The following is a 16361-nucleotide window of genomic DNA, read 5'->3' as shown; positions in this document are numbered from 1 at the left end:
GTTAAATGTGTAATATCAATGGTGTCAAAGATTATTAGTTCTCATGGCTATCTGCTTTGGGATCCTCTACTTCAATGTTTCTCATTGTATTTATTAAACAACTGGGAATCTTGTTGAAATGCATATTCTGATTCAATAGGTTTTGTGTGGCCCAAGATTCTGCATTTCTTACAAGCTCCCAAGTAGCATCAATGCTGCTGTTCCATAGCCCCTGCAGTTGGAGTTGCAAAGCTTTGAAGTGTAAAGTTACATCATTTGTGCCTCTGAATGACACTAGGCACCAAGGATATATATATCCTTCATATATATGGTATATATATGAATATATATGATATATATATCCTTCATATATATGGTATATATATGAATATATATGATATATATATCCTTCATATATATGGTATATATATGAATATATATGATATATATATCCTTCATATATATGGTATATATATGAATATATATGATATATATATCCTTCATATATATGTATATATGATATATATATCCTTCATATATATGGTATATATATGATATATATATATCCTTCATATATATGGTATATATATATGAATATATATGATATATATCCTTCATATATATGGTATATATATGAATATATATGATATATATCCTTCATACATTATATATATGAATGTATATGATATATATCCTTCATATATATGATATATATCCTTCATATATATGATATATGTATATGAAGGAATACTAGTCAGCCATAAAAAGGAATGAATTAACAGCATTTGCAGTGACCTGGATGAGATTGGAGACTATTATTCTGAGTGAAGTAACTCAGGAATGGAAAACAAAACATTGTATGTTCTCACTGATATGTGGGAGTTAAGCTATGAGGATGCAAAGGCATAAGAATGATACAATGGACTTTGGGGACTTGGGGGCAAGAGGGGGTTGTGAGGGATAAAAGACTAAAAACATGGTGCAGTGTATACTGCTCGGGTGATGGGCGCACCAAAATCTCACAAATCACCAGTAAAGAACTTACTCATGTAATCAGACACCACCTCTACCCCAATAACTTATGGAAAATGTTTTAAAAAGAGAGGATGGGGGAAGAAAGTCAAAAGGCAGTGGGATAGATGAAACAGGGAAGAAGAATATATTAACATAGATGGAGAAAGTGTTATAGGACCAACAGGCTCATGTGCCTGCTGCAGTAACAGACCAATTACACAGAGATAGCGGAGATGCCACACACAGTTTAATGACTGTAGGTGTCTGGGCACGTGGCTCACGCCTGTAATTTCCACATTTTGGGAGGCCAAGGTGGGAGGATTGCTTGAGCCCAGGAGTTTGAGACCAGCTTGGACAACATGGTGAGACTCCGTCTCTACAAAGTTTTCTTTTAAATTAGCTGGGCATAGTGGTAGGCACCTATAGTCCTGGCTACTAGGGAGGCTGACGCAGAAGGATCACTTGAGCCCAGGAGTTTGAGGCTGCAGTGAACTGTGATTGCACCACTGCATTCCAGCCTGGGTGACAGAGCAAGAAATATCCTGTCTCTATTTTTTTAAATTAATTAATTATTGCAGGTGCTGAGCAAGAAGATGTGAGGAGACCCTCAAATCCATCTCCCAGAGAAGTTCCAGGCTGGAATTTTTAAGGGGATCATGGAGAGTGAGGGGTTGGAAAATTGGGGTCAGACAAGGGGGATGGATCCATCAGGATGTGAAAACTGCATTCTTTGGTGAGTCAACTCCTCATGGGGAGCCTTCAGACCAGCTGAGTCAGTAGTGTGATCAGTGTGCAGGACCTGAAGGACTATTTCCAAGGGAAGACTAACATTTCACAGTGTGAAAGTTGTTATCTATAGAGTAGTTAAGGAAAATGGTAATCCAGGGTCTACGTGATTCTAGGACACTAGGCACAAAACAACTATGAAGAAGCAGGCCAGAGAGCAAGCTGACCTCATGGTTAATGCTGAATATGCTGCAAACTTGATTTATTTTCCTTTCTCCCCTCTCTCCTTCCCTGGTTAATTTTATAAAGTTTACAGGGCAGTTTCAAAAGGGAGTTCTAGGAGGCAATGGAGAGTACAATAAGCAAGACAAAGCAGCAGCAGCCTATGAGCATATTGCTTGCCCAATGGTCTTGTGAGAACGGCTTTTCTGCATTCAGCATCTCAGTCAACTTCACATGCGTATCTGGATCTCATACAAGATGATGGGTCTTTCTAGAAGTTACATATTTTGCCTAATTGACTAGAAGAGAGGATAGTGAAGAAGTTAAATTGAAGGCATATGTTCTGATCTGAATTTTATACTTGTCTCCATTTAATTTTAAACAGCTTTTCCTGTCATCCTTTAATTTAAATTATGTTGCCCCATAATTCCCACCTAAGAGCCTATTCTTTTCCTTCGTGGCATTTACCTGAATTTGAAATATATTTATTTGTCTCTTTATTTCCTCAGTATCTTGCCTCCCACACTTAGATTGCAAGGTATATAATTTGGATCAAGACTGTTCTGTTTACTAGTATCTATCTAGCACATGTAAGTACTTAATAAATATTACATTTTGGGGGCTTGGGGGATTTTGTTTTGAGGCAAGTTCTCGCTGTGTTTCCCAGGCTGGAGTGCAGTAGCACAACCATGGCTCACTGCAGCCTCAACCTCCTGGTCTCAAGCGATCCTCCCACCTTAGCCTCCTGAGTAGCTGGGACTACAGATGCACCCCCACCACACATGGCAATTTTTAACAATGTTTTGTAGAGATGAGGTCTCACCATGTTGCCCAGGCTAGTCTTGAACTCCTGGCCACAGGAGATCCTCCCACCTCAGCCTCCCAAAGTGCTGGGATGACAGGCATAAGCCACAGCACCCAGCCTACTGACAGGCATAAGCTATAGCACCTAGCCTAAATATTAAGTTTAAAAAGACAAAAAGTGAGCTGGGTGCCGTGGCTCACACCTGTAAGCCCAACGCTTTGGGAGGCTGAGGCGGGTGGATCGCTTTGAGCTCAGGAGTTTAAGACCAACTCGGGCAACATGGCAAAACCCCATATCTACAAAAAATACAGAAATTATGTCTCACGCCTGTAGTCACAACTACTCAGGAGGCTAAGGTGAGAGGATCACTTGAGCCCGGGAGGCGGAGGTTGCAGTGAGCCGAAATGGCACCACTGCACTCCAGCCTGGGTAACAGAGCAGGACCCTGTCTCAGAAAAAAAAAAAAAAAGACAAAAAGTGAACAGGTCATTGTTAATTCATGGAAAGATGAAATGGCAACTCCTATTTCTTTATACTGCCTTCAGTGTCTAAAGCACAGCCATACGCTCCATCATCAGTTCCAGTTGGGTGGAGGCTCTGCTCACTTTGTTCCCTGCTTGAGCCCAGTGCCTAATATGCTGCCTTGCTTCAAGAGCTTAGTAACTAGATGTTGAAGACATATTCATGCTAGGGTCTGAGTGAAGGAGTTGTTATCAGGAAGTTGGCCCACAAAGTAAAGAAAATTGTGCTCTGCCTCTAATTCTTACTTCACACAGCAGTCAATACAGGATCTTGCACACACAGTAGTATCAATTCAACCTATGCCTGTGGATTGAATTAAGTTCATGAAGGGAACTAAGCGAACGTTATTGCCTGTAGAATTTAGACATGCTGTCTTTGGGAAGAGGATTTTCTAGATCTACTTCTATAAGGCCCTCTGCTAGACACTGTGGGCTGTGGGGACTGCCTACTCTGCCTTGCTAATAGAACACTGCTTTTTTTTAAGTCTCGTTCTGTCACCCAGGCTGGAGTGCAGTGGCGCTATCTCGGCTCACTGCAACCTCTGCCTTCTGGAGAACTCTGCTTTTTATAAGGCAGGAACATGCCCAGACTAAGGTAAAGAATCAAAATTGGCATAAAGCCCATTTTGTGCCAATCTGCTGCATATTAAAATCACTGGGGAAATGTTAAAAAATACTGATATCTGCAACCCACTTCAGCCAAATAAGAATCTGACTGACAGCAGTGGCTCGCCCTGTAATCCCAACACTTTAGGAAGCTAAGGCGGGAAGATCATTTGAGCCCAAGAGTTCAAGACCAGCCTAGGCAACATACTGGAAACTTGTCTCTACGAAAAATAAAAAAGAATTAGCTGGATGTGGTGGTGCACACCTATAATCCCAGCTACTCAAGAGGCTGAGGTGGAGGATTGCTTGAGCCCAGGACGTGGAGGCCGCAGTGAGCTGTGATCACGCCACTGCATTCCAGCCTGGGTGACAGAGTGAGACCCTGTCTCAATCAATCAATACATTCATACATACATACATACATACATACTACCTCAGGATTTTCCTAAACATAGTAATCATACTTTAAAATCTTGTTATTCAAAAATTACACTTTAGAATCTCCACATACAACTCAAAGTATGAGACCTATAACTGCATAGTGATTTGTCTTTTTGTTTTTTTTTTCCTAGAAGCATTCTAGGAAAAGCAAAAGAATATTCAACAGTAGCCTGGCTCTAGCCATTTGCAATTAAAATGAGAAGGTGAAATGTGGCATCACACACTATTGTAGATTAGAACAGTATTTTGTTTCATTAATGGTTTTATAAGCCTGATTTTACTACTCAAGAGTAGTAATGAGTTGTTTCTGTGTTGAATGAACCAGTACATTAGTTTTAAAGTGATGTGCCATTCATGCTTTAGGGCTAATAGAGAACAGAAGCTGTGTCCTTGTTTGGGAAGAAAAGATGAACTAAAAACCTTACTGGATGAATGTACAAATGCTCTGGTGAGCATTTTGAAATGAGAGGTATTAGTTTGGTTTCTTGTGTCCAATATGAGGGGAAAGGTAGGAGGTTTTCTACTGAGGGATCAAAGAAAAATGTAGACCACTGAATGATATGTGTGCATTCACAGCAAATATGTAAAAATAATGTGTATATAAATAGTAGAGTGTGGGCACAGTCATTTAAAATTTTAGAACAGTGGGCTAAAATTTCTTTAAGGGTTATGTAGACGTTGCTTTTAAGCATTAGGGGGTCCTATATAAGTTTCATTGAGTAATGGATTATATAGGATAAATACATTCTTGCCCAAACTTTTACACTCATTTACTGGGTAACATTAGGCAAGTTATTTAACATTTTTGGGTCTTGAGAAGCACAGCCATGGTACTTTCGTGTCTTGTACGTGACACATCATTATATGTGCAGAAAAATGTGAGGGTTATTTGGGAGAAATTGTATGTTGTTTCATTCGAATTTAACATATCTGGCATTTGCCATATTTTAAGAGAGATATTTAGCCTTTGGATAGTTTGTGTGGGCCAACAGTTCTTTTTAGTTTATCCCCCAGGCTTTGCCAAGTGGCAACCAAACCAATATCTATTGCTCTTCAACAACTTCAAGGTCAGCATTGACCAGTCAATATTATAGCCCTTAGTCCAGGAGAACTTTCTAAAAGGATTTTAAAGTGCTGGAAGAATACATTTAATCCAAAATACCACATGCTTTCCTAAGAAAGCTTGGAAGCCTTAAATTTAATATGAATGAAAATAATCTTAAAGTAGTATTAAAATTTACTTATGATAACTTTCCTTGAAATTTATAAGCCAAGTTTTCTTTAAATTAATGATAGCTATAAATGTAGTGCGTCTACTCTGGGCTCATAAAAATTCATGTCCATATTTATTTATTCAGGAGGAGTAATCTGCTGTAAGATTGATCAAACCATGAAATGTATCACAGTGAATAGGACTCCAAGTAGAAGAGAGGAGGAGGCTCTGACTTTTATCGATGAAGCCTGAATGATGTGCCTCTCCCTAGGGCACTATTCTAAGCATTCTGATTTTTCTGCTTCTTCTCAGAATCCCTTGTCTTTTAAATAATTTCTTGCTGTCTAGTCTTGTCTTTGGACATATACACATAGTTTATCTTTCTGTCTGAAAAATTATATTGCTTTTCAACAGAAAGTACAAAATCTCTCAAATTACTCTGTAAATAAACCAAACTGTCTCTCATTCTATATCACAGTAGAATCATGCTGGATCCTGGTGGGAATATCCACCACCGTCCCACTCTCAACAAGGACTGGGCATATGACTAAACTAACTGGACCAGGCGGACACTCTACTTCTCTGCTAGGAATCGGAATCTTGAGCAGAATGATGCTGGGTGGAATGAAGGTAGTTGGAGTTAAATCCTTCCTGTGGTCATACCAAAAGAGACTGCCCATAAGTTTATTCTATAAAGACCCCCAAGAGTTGTCCTGGTTTCTATCCCACCTCAAGGTCAGGTGGTTCTGTTTTCCTTTATTCTGTGAATTACCCAATGTTCTTCCATGCTAGGGTGCAGGAGTGGTAGAAAGCACTTAAGTTAGCTGAAGCCAATTTCTGTAGCTTGCAATCAAAGATCTCCAATTGATACAAGCATAAAACATGTATATAAACAAAATAAATAAACTATGTAAGACAATACAGTACATCATAGATGCCAAACAAATGACACAGATAGCAGGGGTTGCAATAGCTCAGAGGAGCTAGATATATCTATGGTCTGATAAAATCAAGGAAGATTTTATAAAGGAAATGGGTTATATATCTTTGAGTTACTGTTGCCCATCCATTGGGCAGCATCTATGAAAGATCAATAGCAGTACAGCATCGAGTTAATAGCTCAGGCTCTAAGTCAGAGAGAACTTGGGCTTAAATCCTGGCTCTGTCTGGCTATATAATTTTATTCAGGTAAGTTAACCATTAACGTCTTTGCTCCTGTTTCTTTATTTGTAAAACGTAAGGATTAATACTCATATGATAGGTTCACTGTAAGCATTAAATCAGATAATGCTTGTAAAATGCTTAGCACAGTACTAATATGTACTCAATTTTAAAAAGAAATGAGCCGGGCACTGTGGCTCATGCCTGTAATTATAGCACTTTGGGAAGCCAAAGCAGGAGGATTACTTGAGCCCAGGAGTTTGGGACCAGCCTAGGCAACGTAGCGAGACCCCTGTCTCTACAAAACATTTTAAAAATTACCTGGGCATTGTGGTGCATGCCGGTAGCCCCAGCTACTTGGGAGGCTGAGGTGGGAGGATCACTTGAGTCCAGGAGGTTGAAGCTGCAGTAAGCCATGTCTGTACCACTGCACTCCAGCCTGAGCAACACAAGACCCTGTCTCAAAAATAAATAAGTAAATAATTTAAATTTTAAAAATGAAAATAAATGAATCAATGGTGTGTTTCTTGGCAATGATTGGGAACTCAAACTCAAATACCCAGGGTGAATGGATGAAATTGTACAATATCCTTGGTCCGAGAAAAGGACGAGAAAGGAATCCATCTCTCTTGCTGCCTCCTATCCAACCCCCACCCCACCCCTACACCGTCACACACACATACATTTTCTGAGGATAGAGGGAATCTCATCAAGGTTTTTGTGAAGCTATAATTATCCACGAAGCCTTTAATAGTGTGCCAAAGTTATTTCATTTGCCTTGTAATAACCCTGCGAGGTAAGCCTTCTTATCACTGTTACACACAGAGGATACGATGTCTTCACCCAGGCCACAGTATCACCTGAAGATTAAGAAATGGATTTTTATCAGTTTGCTGCCTTTCTTAAATCTTAAAGCCTCTGTTCCTTTTATATTTGGCCAAACATGGCTAAGAAGGCAACTATTTTAACAATTTTGTTTTTGTTTTTGTTTTTGTTTTTGTTTTGGAGACGGAGTTTTGCTCTTATTGCCCAGGCTGGACTGCAATGGCGTGACCTTGGTTCACTGCAACCACCACCTTCCGGGTTCAAGCAATTCTCCTGTCTCAGCCTCCAGAGTAGCTGGGATTACAGTCGCCCACCACCAAGCCCGGCTAATTTTTTGTATTTTTAGTAGAGACGGGGTTTCACCATGTTGGTCATCTGGTCTCGAACTTCTGACCTCAAGTGATCCCCCCCTCCGCCTCAGCCTCCCAAAGTGCTGGGATTACATGCATGAGCCACCGCGCCCAGCCAATTTCTTTTCATAAGGAAGCCTTTCAGGATTTTTCAAACAAGATCTACTTTAGCTTTCCTAGAGAGAAAAAATTATCCTCTAAAGTTTAAGATTCTTGAGAGAGATGTAGGCCCATAAGTATAATCAATTTAAAGGTGATATTCTAGCAGTATGCATAATAAGTTGGAGGAATGGATTCTAGCTGGGAGAGTTTAGGGAGCCTTGATACTTTTTTTTCTGCTACTCCATATAATCTATTCTTCTCATAGGAGCCAAAATGGCATTTTAAAATATGAACAGATCATACAGATTTCCTTGTTTATATCCTTTTGTTCCAGTTATTATAGCTATGTAACAAATTACCCCAAACTGCAATGGGGGGAAAACAGCCATTTTGTTTTGCTTGTGTATTATGTGGCCTAGGATTCAGGCCCAGCAGAGATGGCTTTGTCTTTGCTCCATGATGTCTGAAAGCTCAGTTGATGCAACTCAGGTTGGTACTGAACTCATCTGAACACTCCTCTTGCAGGACTGGCTGTTGGCTGGGAGCTTGAGGCCCCTCCAGATGGTTTCTCTATGAAGACTTTGGGCTTTCTTACAGCATGGTGGCTAGGTTCCAAGGGAAGGTGTTAGAGGAGAGAGAAACACACACACACACTCATACGCACACACACAGAAAGAGATTATGACCTACCTGCAAAAGTCACATCACCTCACTTCTGCCATATTTGATTGGTCAGAGAAGTGATATGCCCCTTGCATACCTCAAATTGAGGGAACATAGACTCTACCTCTCAATGGAGAGTGTCAGTCACTTTGTAAAAAGAGCATGTGGATGGGATATATACTGCGGCAGCTATCTTTGGAAAATTCCATCTGCCACACCTTTCAATAGTTTCCTAGAACAATGACGCCTGGCTCAGAGTAGGTGTGCAGCACATATTTGTTGAGGGATGAACTGAGTGAATAAGAAGGGATGGTGTTTATTCTGAGCCTTAAAAGGCAAGCTACTGAGTTTTTTTTTTTTGTTTTTTTGTTGTTGTTTGTTTGTTTTTTGTTTTTATTTTGACAGGGTCTCCCTCTGTTGCCAAAGCTGAGTACAGTGGCATGATCTTGGCTTACTGCAGCTTCAACCTCCTGGGCTTAAGTGATCCTCCTACCTTAGCCTCCTGGGTAGCTGGGACTACAGATGCACACCACCATGCCTGGCTTTTTTTTTTTTTTTCTAGAGATGGGCTGGTCTCAAACTTCTGGGTTCAAGTGATCTTCCCACTTCAGCTTCCCAAAGTACTGAGATTACAGGCATGAGCCACTGTGCCCAGCTGAGATTTTTTAAAAACAACTTTGCTGAGCTATATAATTCACATATATTACAACTTAAATGCAAAATGTAACCTTTACAATCAATGGCTTTTAGTGTATTTGCAGAGTTATACAACCATCACCACTAATTCCAAAACATATTTTATTACCCCAGAAAGAAACCCCATACCCACTAGCATTCACCGTCCATTTCCCTCCAACCCCTAGCAACCACAAACCTACTTTCTTTATAGATTCACCTATTTTAGATATTTTGTATGAACGACTGGACTCATACAATAGGTAGTCTTTTTCTGATTGACTTCTTTCACTTAACATTATATTTTCAAGGTTCATCCATGTTGTGGCATGTATCAAGAGCTTCACTCCCTTTTATTGCCAAATAATATTTCATTTTATGGACATATATTTTATTCATCTATTCATCAGTTGATAGAAATTTGGATTGTTTTTGCCTTTTAGCTACTGTGAATTATGCTGCTCTAAACATTTGAGTACATTTTTGTGTGGAAGCACTCTTTTATTTATCCTGAGTATATATCTGGGAGAAGAATTGGTGGGTCATATGGTAAGTCTATGTTTAACTTTTTGTGGAACCGCCAAACTGTTTTCCAAAGTGGCTATACTATTTTACATTCCCAGCAGCCATGTGTGAGAGTTTTGATTTCTCCACATCCTTGCCAACACTTGTTATTACCTGTCTTTTGGATTATAGCCATTTTAGTAGGTGTGAAGTCATTTTTCATTATGATTTATCCATATGGATGATTTATCCATTTCTGAAGAATAATGATGATGAGCATCTTTTGATGTGCTTTTTGGCCATTTATATATCTTCTTTAGAGAAATGTGTATTTAAATCGTTTGCCCATTTTAAAATAGGATTATCTCTTTATTATCAAGTTGTCATCATTCTTCAGCATATCCTGAATTTAAGTCCCTCTTCAGATATATAATTTGCAGAAAATTTTTCCTATTCTGCAGAAAAGGTTTTCACTTTTTTGATGTTATTGTTTGTAGCATAAAATATTTTAGTTTTGATGGAGCCCAATTCATCTATTTTTTTCTTTTGTCAACGTATGCTCTTGGTATTGTGTCTAAGAAAACATTGTCTAACAAGCAAGTGTTTTTATAGTTAAGGAAAATTTGGATATGGGGGAGAAATAAGAAGGGGGAAAGAGCCATGTAAGTTAAGGCATGGGAGAATGAAAGCACCTGGCAAGACGTTTTCAGAATTCAACGTATTTGGAGGCAGAAGGGTAGAGAGGAGGGAGTCTACAGTGCCCAGAGCATGAAGGATTTGTATACAGCAGAGGGGTAGAGATTTGAGAGTTGTTACCATAGGTACAGTAGCAGAAATCACAGAAGTCTATTCGATTGCTCAGTGTATTATACTAAGAAGAGAAGAGCTCTGAAGCTGGAACTCTGGGGAGTGCCAAAATTTAGAGAGGATAAGGAGCTCACAATGGAGGTTGGCCAAGAGTGACCAAAGATATAAGAGGTAGTTGGGAGAGATTGTGTTACAGGGACCAAGAGAAGAACACGTTCCAGAAAGAAAAGTGTGATCCACAGTGTCCAATAGTGGTTAAATAAGACAAGGATGGAAAGAGTCCACTAAAATTGGCATTTGGTTGGTCATTGCTGACCTTGGTCAAGGCATATCAGTGCTTCAGTAGCAGAGAGAAAGCCTGATTGTGGTAGAATTAAGTGCAAAGGTGCATAGGAAGCTTTAGTTATTAAGGAACCATCTTCCCAGAAGCTCAATCATGAAGAAAAGAACAGTATTCACAGCACTTTGGGAGGCCAAGGCGGGCGGCTCATGAGGTCAGGAGACAGAGACCATCCTGGCCAACATGGTGAACCCCGTCGCTACTAAAAATACAAAAATTAGCTGGGCATAGTGGCATGTGCCTGTAATCCCAGCTACTCAGGAGGCTGAGGCAGGAGAATCGCTTGAACCAGGGAGTCAGAGGTTGCAGTGAGCCGAGATCACATCACTGCTCTCCAGCCTGGTGACATAGTGAGACTCCATCTCAAAAAGAAAAAAAAAAAACAAAGAAGGAAAAGAACAGTAGTAACCCAGATTGATACCCAGGGTCAAAGCCAGGATTTTATTTAAATGACCTCGAGCACTTGTATCTGTCAGAGTTCAGTGAAGAAAATCAAAAGCATTCTAGGTATTTGAAGAATTTAGGCCAGGCAAGGTGGCTCACACCTGTAATCCCAGCACTTTGGGAGGCCGAGGCAGGCAGATTGCTTAAGCACAGGAGTTTGAGACCAGCCTGGGCAACATGGCAAAACTCCATCTCTACTAAAAATACAAAAAAAAAAAAAATTACTGGCATAGTGGTGCCCGTCTGTAATACCAGCTACTCAGGAGGCTGAAATGGGAGGATTGCTTGAGCCCAGGAGGTCAGGGTTGCAGTGAGCTGTGATCATGCTGCTCCACTCCAACCTGGCTGACAGAGAAAGACCCTGTCTCAATAATAATAATAATAATAATAATAATAATAATAATAATTCATGAAATTATGTGCTTACAAAACCAGTGGAAGTGCTGGAGGGCCAGAAGTCAAAGGGCCATCACTGAACTTTTGGCTTCAAGATGACATCACTACTGCTGAAATCTACGGCTTCCACCACTGCTACCACTGTAGCTGCCACACCATAGCCTCCCTGCTCCACCTCTGAGATAGCAAAGGGGAAAAGGACGACAGCTGGTTTAGATTTTTTGAGCTGGTTTAGATGACCTTGGATGTGGAAGCAGGAAGTGAAGACGTGCTCCTTCCCATATGTAGCAACCCAAACATATACTGGTTCGAAACAGAGCCCTGTTTCCAAATGGTTAGTCGTATGTGATTATCCCAGAGCACCGTGTACCAAGCACTGCAGTCAGAATGTACTCTCTGGTTTAATTTTCACAACAAGCGCACTAAGGGAAGTCAGCTGCCCATGTAAGCAGTTTTCCAAGTCACATGGCTAAGAAGTGTTGCAGCCACAATTCCAACCCTGGCTTGTCTGACTTCAGCTGTGCTTCCCTGGCACGGTCACCAAGCAAAGACATTTGCTACCTGCCCACTTGGGACAAAGCAGAGAAGACGGGCTTTTATTTTCAACCGACCTTCCAAGAAATTGGTTTAGAATACTCCAAAATGACCTTGGAAAGAGCCCTGCTCACCAGTCCTGGAAACTAGACATAAACTGGGTCCTGTTTCTTATGTCTATGCCAACAATTGATTCACTGGATTGGCATTTCTCATCCCCATTTTAATCAGCCTGTCAAAGTTATGTCTTCTTTAATTTAAAAAAGAATCATATTACTACTTTTTAAGACATTGACAAATCCAATTGATCAATCACCACCTGCATTCCATGTTACTCTATCACATTAGAGAGCAGAGGCTGTATTGGCTGTGCTTTATGACACATCAAAAATAAAATAAGACATGAAAGCTTTGAACATTACTGCTGTGGTATCAGTCACATGAAAACAGGAAAGCCGTGATAAAATGCCTTGTCATCATCTAATATCTTCACTCTATTACTCAGTGTAAGGTCACTTATATATGAAGCACTTTTATAGGAAGCAATTAAAAGAAACCTGTAAATAAAACCTCATAGGCTGGGCACAGTGGCTCACACCTATAATCCCAGCACTTTAGGAGGCCAAGGTGGGAGGATTGCTTGAGCCCAGGATTTCAAGACCAGCCTGGGCAGCACAATAAGGCCTCATTTCTACCAAAAAAAAAAATTATTTAATTAGCCGGGCTTGGCGGCAGGCGCCTGTGGTCCCAGCTACTCAAGAAGCTGAGGTGGGAGAAACACTTGAGCTGGAGAAGTCAAGGCTGCAGTGAGCTGCGATTGTGCCACTGCACTCCAGCCTGGGTGACAGAGCAAGACCCTATCCCCAAAAATAAATAAATAAAATTAAAAATAAACCCTGACAATTTAATCTCTGTTCTATTTAAACTATTATAATCAGATATAATCCTATCAAGAAAGCTAAAAAAAAAAACTAGGCATCCCAGCAAGTTTATATAAAATATTTTTTAAAAGATACTTAATTTACTCTGTATTACTTGATAATTGTGTCCAGTAACTATTCAATAATTTATTCATTTATCAAACATTTATTGATGGCTTATGGAACTACCTCTGTAGGTTACTTACTTCAAAAACTCATAGTGTAATGGAGGAGACAGATGAGTGAAAAAATTCAACCAAACTATTTAGTCTTCATCTTTAAGGAAAAGAGTAAAATGGGGGCCAGAACAGGGAAAATGTTCAAAGTTAAGTGAGGGGCCGAGCATGGTGGCTGACACCTGTAATCCTAGCACTTTGGGAGGCCGAGGCAGGCTGATCACTTTAGGTCAGGAGTTCAAGACCAGCCTGGTCAACATGGTGAAACCCCATCTCTACTAATAATACAAAAATTAGTGGGGCATGGTGGTGCATGCCTGTAATCCCAGCTACTCGGAAGGCTGAGGCATGAGAATCGCTTAAGCCTAGGAGGCAGAGGTTGCAGTGAGCCAAGATCCCACCACTGCACTTCAGCCTGGGCAACAGAGCGAGACTCTGTCTCAAAAAAAAAAAAAAAAAAAAAACACAAAGTTAAGCAAGGGCTTTTACTTGTAATCGTGACACTTGTATATTGTTTGAATTTCTCTCCAAGCATATATGAGTTGATAATTTTGAAATATGGTAAAATGTAAATGTTAATGAGGTTTATATCTTAGAAATTATTAATATGATTTTTCTCTTTTGCTTTTGCTGGAACATATTTTTCTTAGTGGGCCCAAGATACTAACCAGCCTCAGAAGGAGATTAAGTAATTTGTTATACAATAACAACATTTGTCACTTACTGTGTCCCAGTCACTCTTCTAAGTAATTTACATGTAATGCAAAGAGACAGAATTAACACTCAATTTCTGACCTTTAAAATAAAATTGTGCAACCAAACAATAGCCTTAAAAACCAGGCTATTATAATTTTTTTTCTTTTTTCTTTTTTTTAGACAGGGTCTCACTCTGTCACCCAGGCTGGAGTGAAGTGACAGAATAGTAGCTCACTGAAGCCTCAACCTCCTGGGCTCAATGGATCCTCAGCCTCCTGAGTAGTGGGAACTACAGGCATGTGCCACCATGCCCAGCTAATTTTTTTGAGGAGGGGTAGATATGAGGTCTCACTAAGTTGCCCAGGTTTGTCTTGAACTTCTGGGCTCAAGTGATCCCTCCACCTTGACCTCCCAAAGTGCTGGAATTACAGGCATGAGCCACCGCACCTGGCCTCAAGCTATTGTATTAGAAGAGGACTTTTCAGATTATTTTATTAACCTTCATCACCTATCTATTAGAAACCAAGTGTATTAATCAAGTTTCTCCAGAGGAATGGAACCAATAGGATACACACACAGACACACACACACACACACACACACACACACACACACACATCTCACATATGTATACTTACATTAATATATTTCTCACATATATTCTACATACTATAGATATATATGAGAATTGGCTCATGTAATTATGGAGGCCCAGAAGTCCCACCATCTGCCATATGCAAGCTAGAGAACCAGGAAAGCTGGTGGTGTGATTCAGTCTGAGTCTGAAGGCCCCAGAACTGGGCACTTCAATGTGAAGGGCAGAAGAAGATGAATGTCCCAGCTCAAGGAGAGAGAGGATTTGCCCTTCCTCCACCTTTTCACTCTATTCAGGCCCTCAACGGATTGGGTGATGCCACTCACATTAGTGAGGGTGGATCTTGTCTACTTATTCAAATGTTACTCTCTTCCAGAAACACCCTCACAGACACACCCGGAAATAATGTTTCACCAGGATCCAGGCATCCTCAGCCCAGTCAAGTCAACACATAAAATTAACCATCACACTGAGCCTGGAGACTTAACTCAGAGCATTCTCTCATACTGCAGAGAAGACACCCTCCTGTTATAAGGAGAGGAGCAGGGCCATGGGTTTAACTCCTCTAAGTAGAAGGGCGATGGGTTACAGAGGAAGAGGAGGAGGGAAGTCATTCCTCTTCTGTCCCAGAATTGGGGGAAGGAAAAGGAGAGACAGACAGAGCCAGGGACAGAGACGAAGAAGCAACGCAGTCAGATGTGTGTCCTGACTGTGCATGAGGTGACTGGGGGAAACACCAAGGACAAAAGGGCATCGTTCTCCCCAACTCCCCATCTGAGACTCTGAGAAGAGACTTTACCGCAGGCTACCTCATCTCAACCCTAGTGGGGCCAGCATGGCCAGGTAGAGGGAGGTTATGAGGTTTAACTTGAGAGTCTTCTAAAGTTTCCACAGGGGGCCCTATGACCCAGAAGTCTATGAGAATCTGGCGGGGATCCATAGTGCAGGTGAGGCGGGTGAAGGACTACCAGGTAGGCCAGGACTAAACTGGAGTCACAGCCAGAAGTCAGAGGTGTCCTGCAGGGAGGACCCAGGGGAAACCTAGGGAGTCAGAGAGAGCTGATAAGGAACCGTTCCAGCCCCAGACATCAGCTGCATTGCCAGCCATGCTGACAGCTACCAGGGGCATAAAAGTCAACAAGGTGGAGGACACTGTTCCCAAGACCTCAGTGTCAGGCAACCCCATTCCTCCCTGGATACAAAACACCTAGTCAACATCTTGGGGCTGAAAGGGTGAGAAATCTGACAGTTGAGCTTTTCTTTTCCTACACAGACTAACCTCTCTTAAGGGATTGCTAAGTGAGTAGATCAGATTAAGTTTAAACCAGGAAGGATTTAAAAGTTAATTGTTTTTACTCCTCACCAGCAGGTGGGATTCAAGGAAGAAGGCTGGACTCATTAACAAAGGGACTATATAGTGTCTCCATACTTCTGAGATGCGATGTGAGTTAAATTCACAATCCTGCTAAATAAATTTAAAAATCAATGACAATACAGACTATTAAATGCTATGAAAAGAAGCATAGGGTACTATGGGACTTCTAGGCAGCAAAAGTAATTGCTGTATGGCATCAGACCCATGGAGCACCCAGCCTGGGATCTGGTCTTCCCAGTGAAACCTCTGCACATTTGCTGAGGATTGCAGC

General features: G+C 40.8%; 1 long non-coding RNA gene across 2 annotated transcripts in view; it reads right to left on the bottom strand.

The window, feature by feature from the left end:
• The window catches only part of LOC129533134 (uncharacterized), a 47043-nt gene that overhangs the window by 6733 nt on the left and 23949 nt on the right, over nucleotides 1–16361 (bottom strand). The window contains exon 4 of one of the 2 annotated variants that reach the window (XR_010133383.1): nucleotides 7014–7144. The exons of the other annotated variant lie outside the window; for it this stretch is intronic. This is a non-coding gene — a long non-coding RNA (uncharacterized lncRNA). Of the gene's footprint in view, nucleotides 1–7013; nucleotides 7145–16361 lie in introns of those variants that run through there. 2 annotated transcript variants of the gene reach the window in all.

This window comes from Gorilla gorilla, chromosome 3 (genome assembly GCF_029281585.2).
Source record: "Gorilla gorilla gorilla isolate KB3781 chromosome 3, NHGRI_mGorGor1-v2.1_pri, whole genome shotgun sequence".
Classification (NCBI taxonomy): domain Eukaryota; kingdom Metazoa; phylum Chordata; class Mammalia; order Primates; family Hominidae; genus Gorilla; species Gorilla gorilla.
Note: the sequence above shows the minus strand (reverse complement) of the source record. Positions and strands in the feature narration are given on the sequence as shown.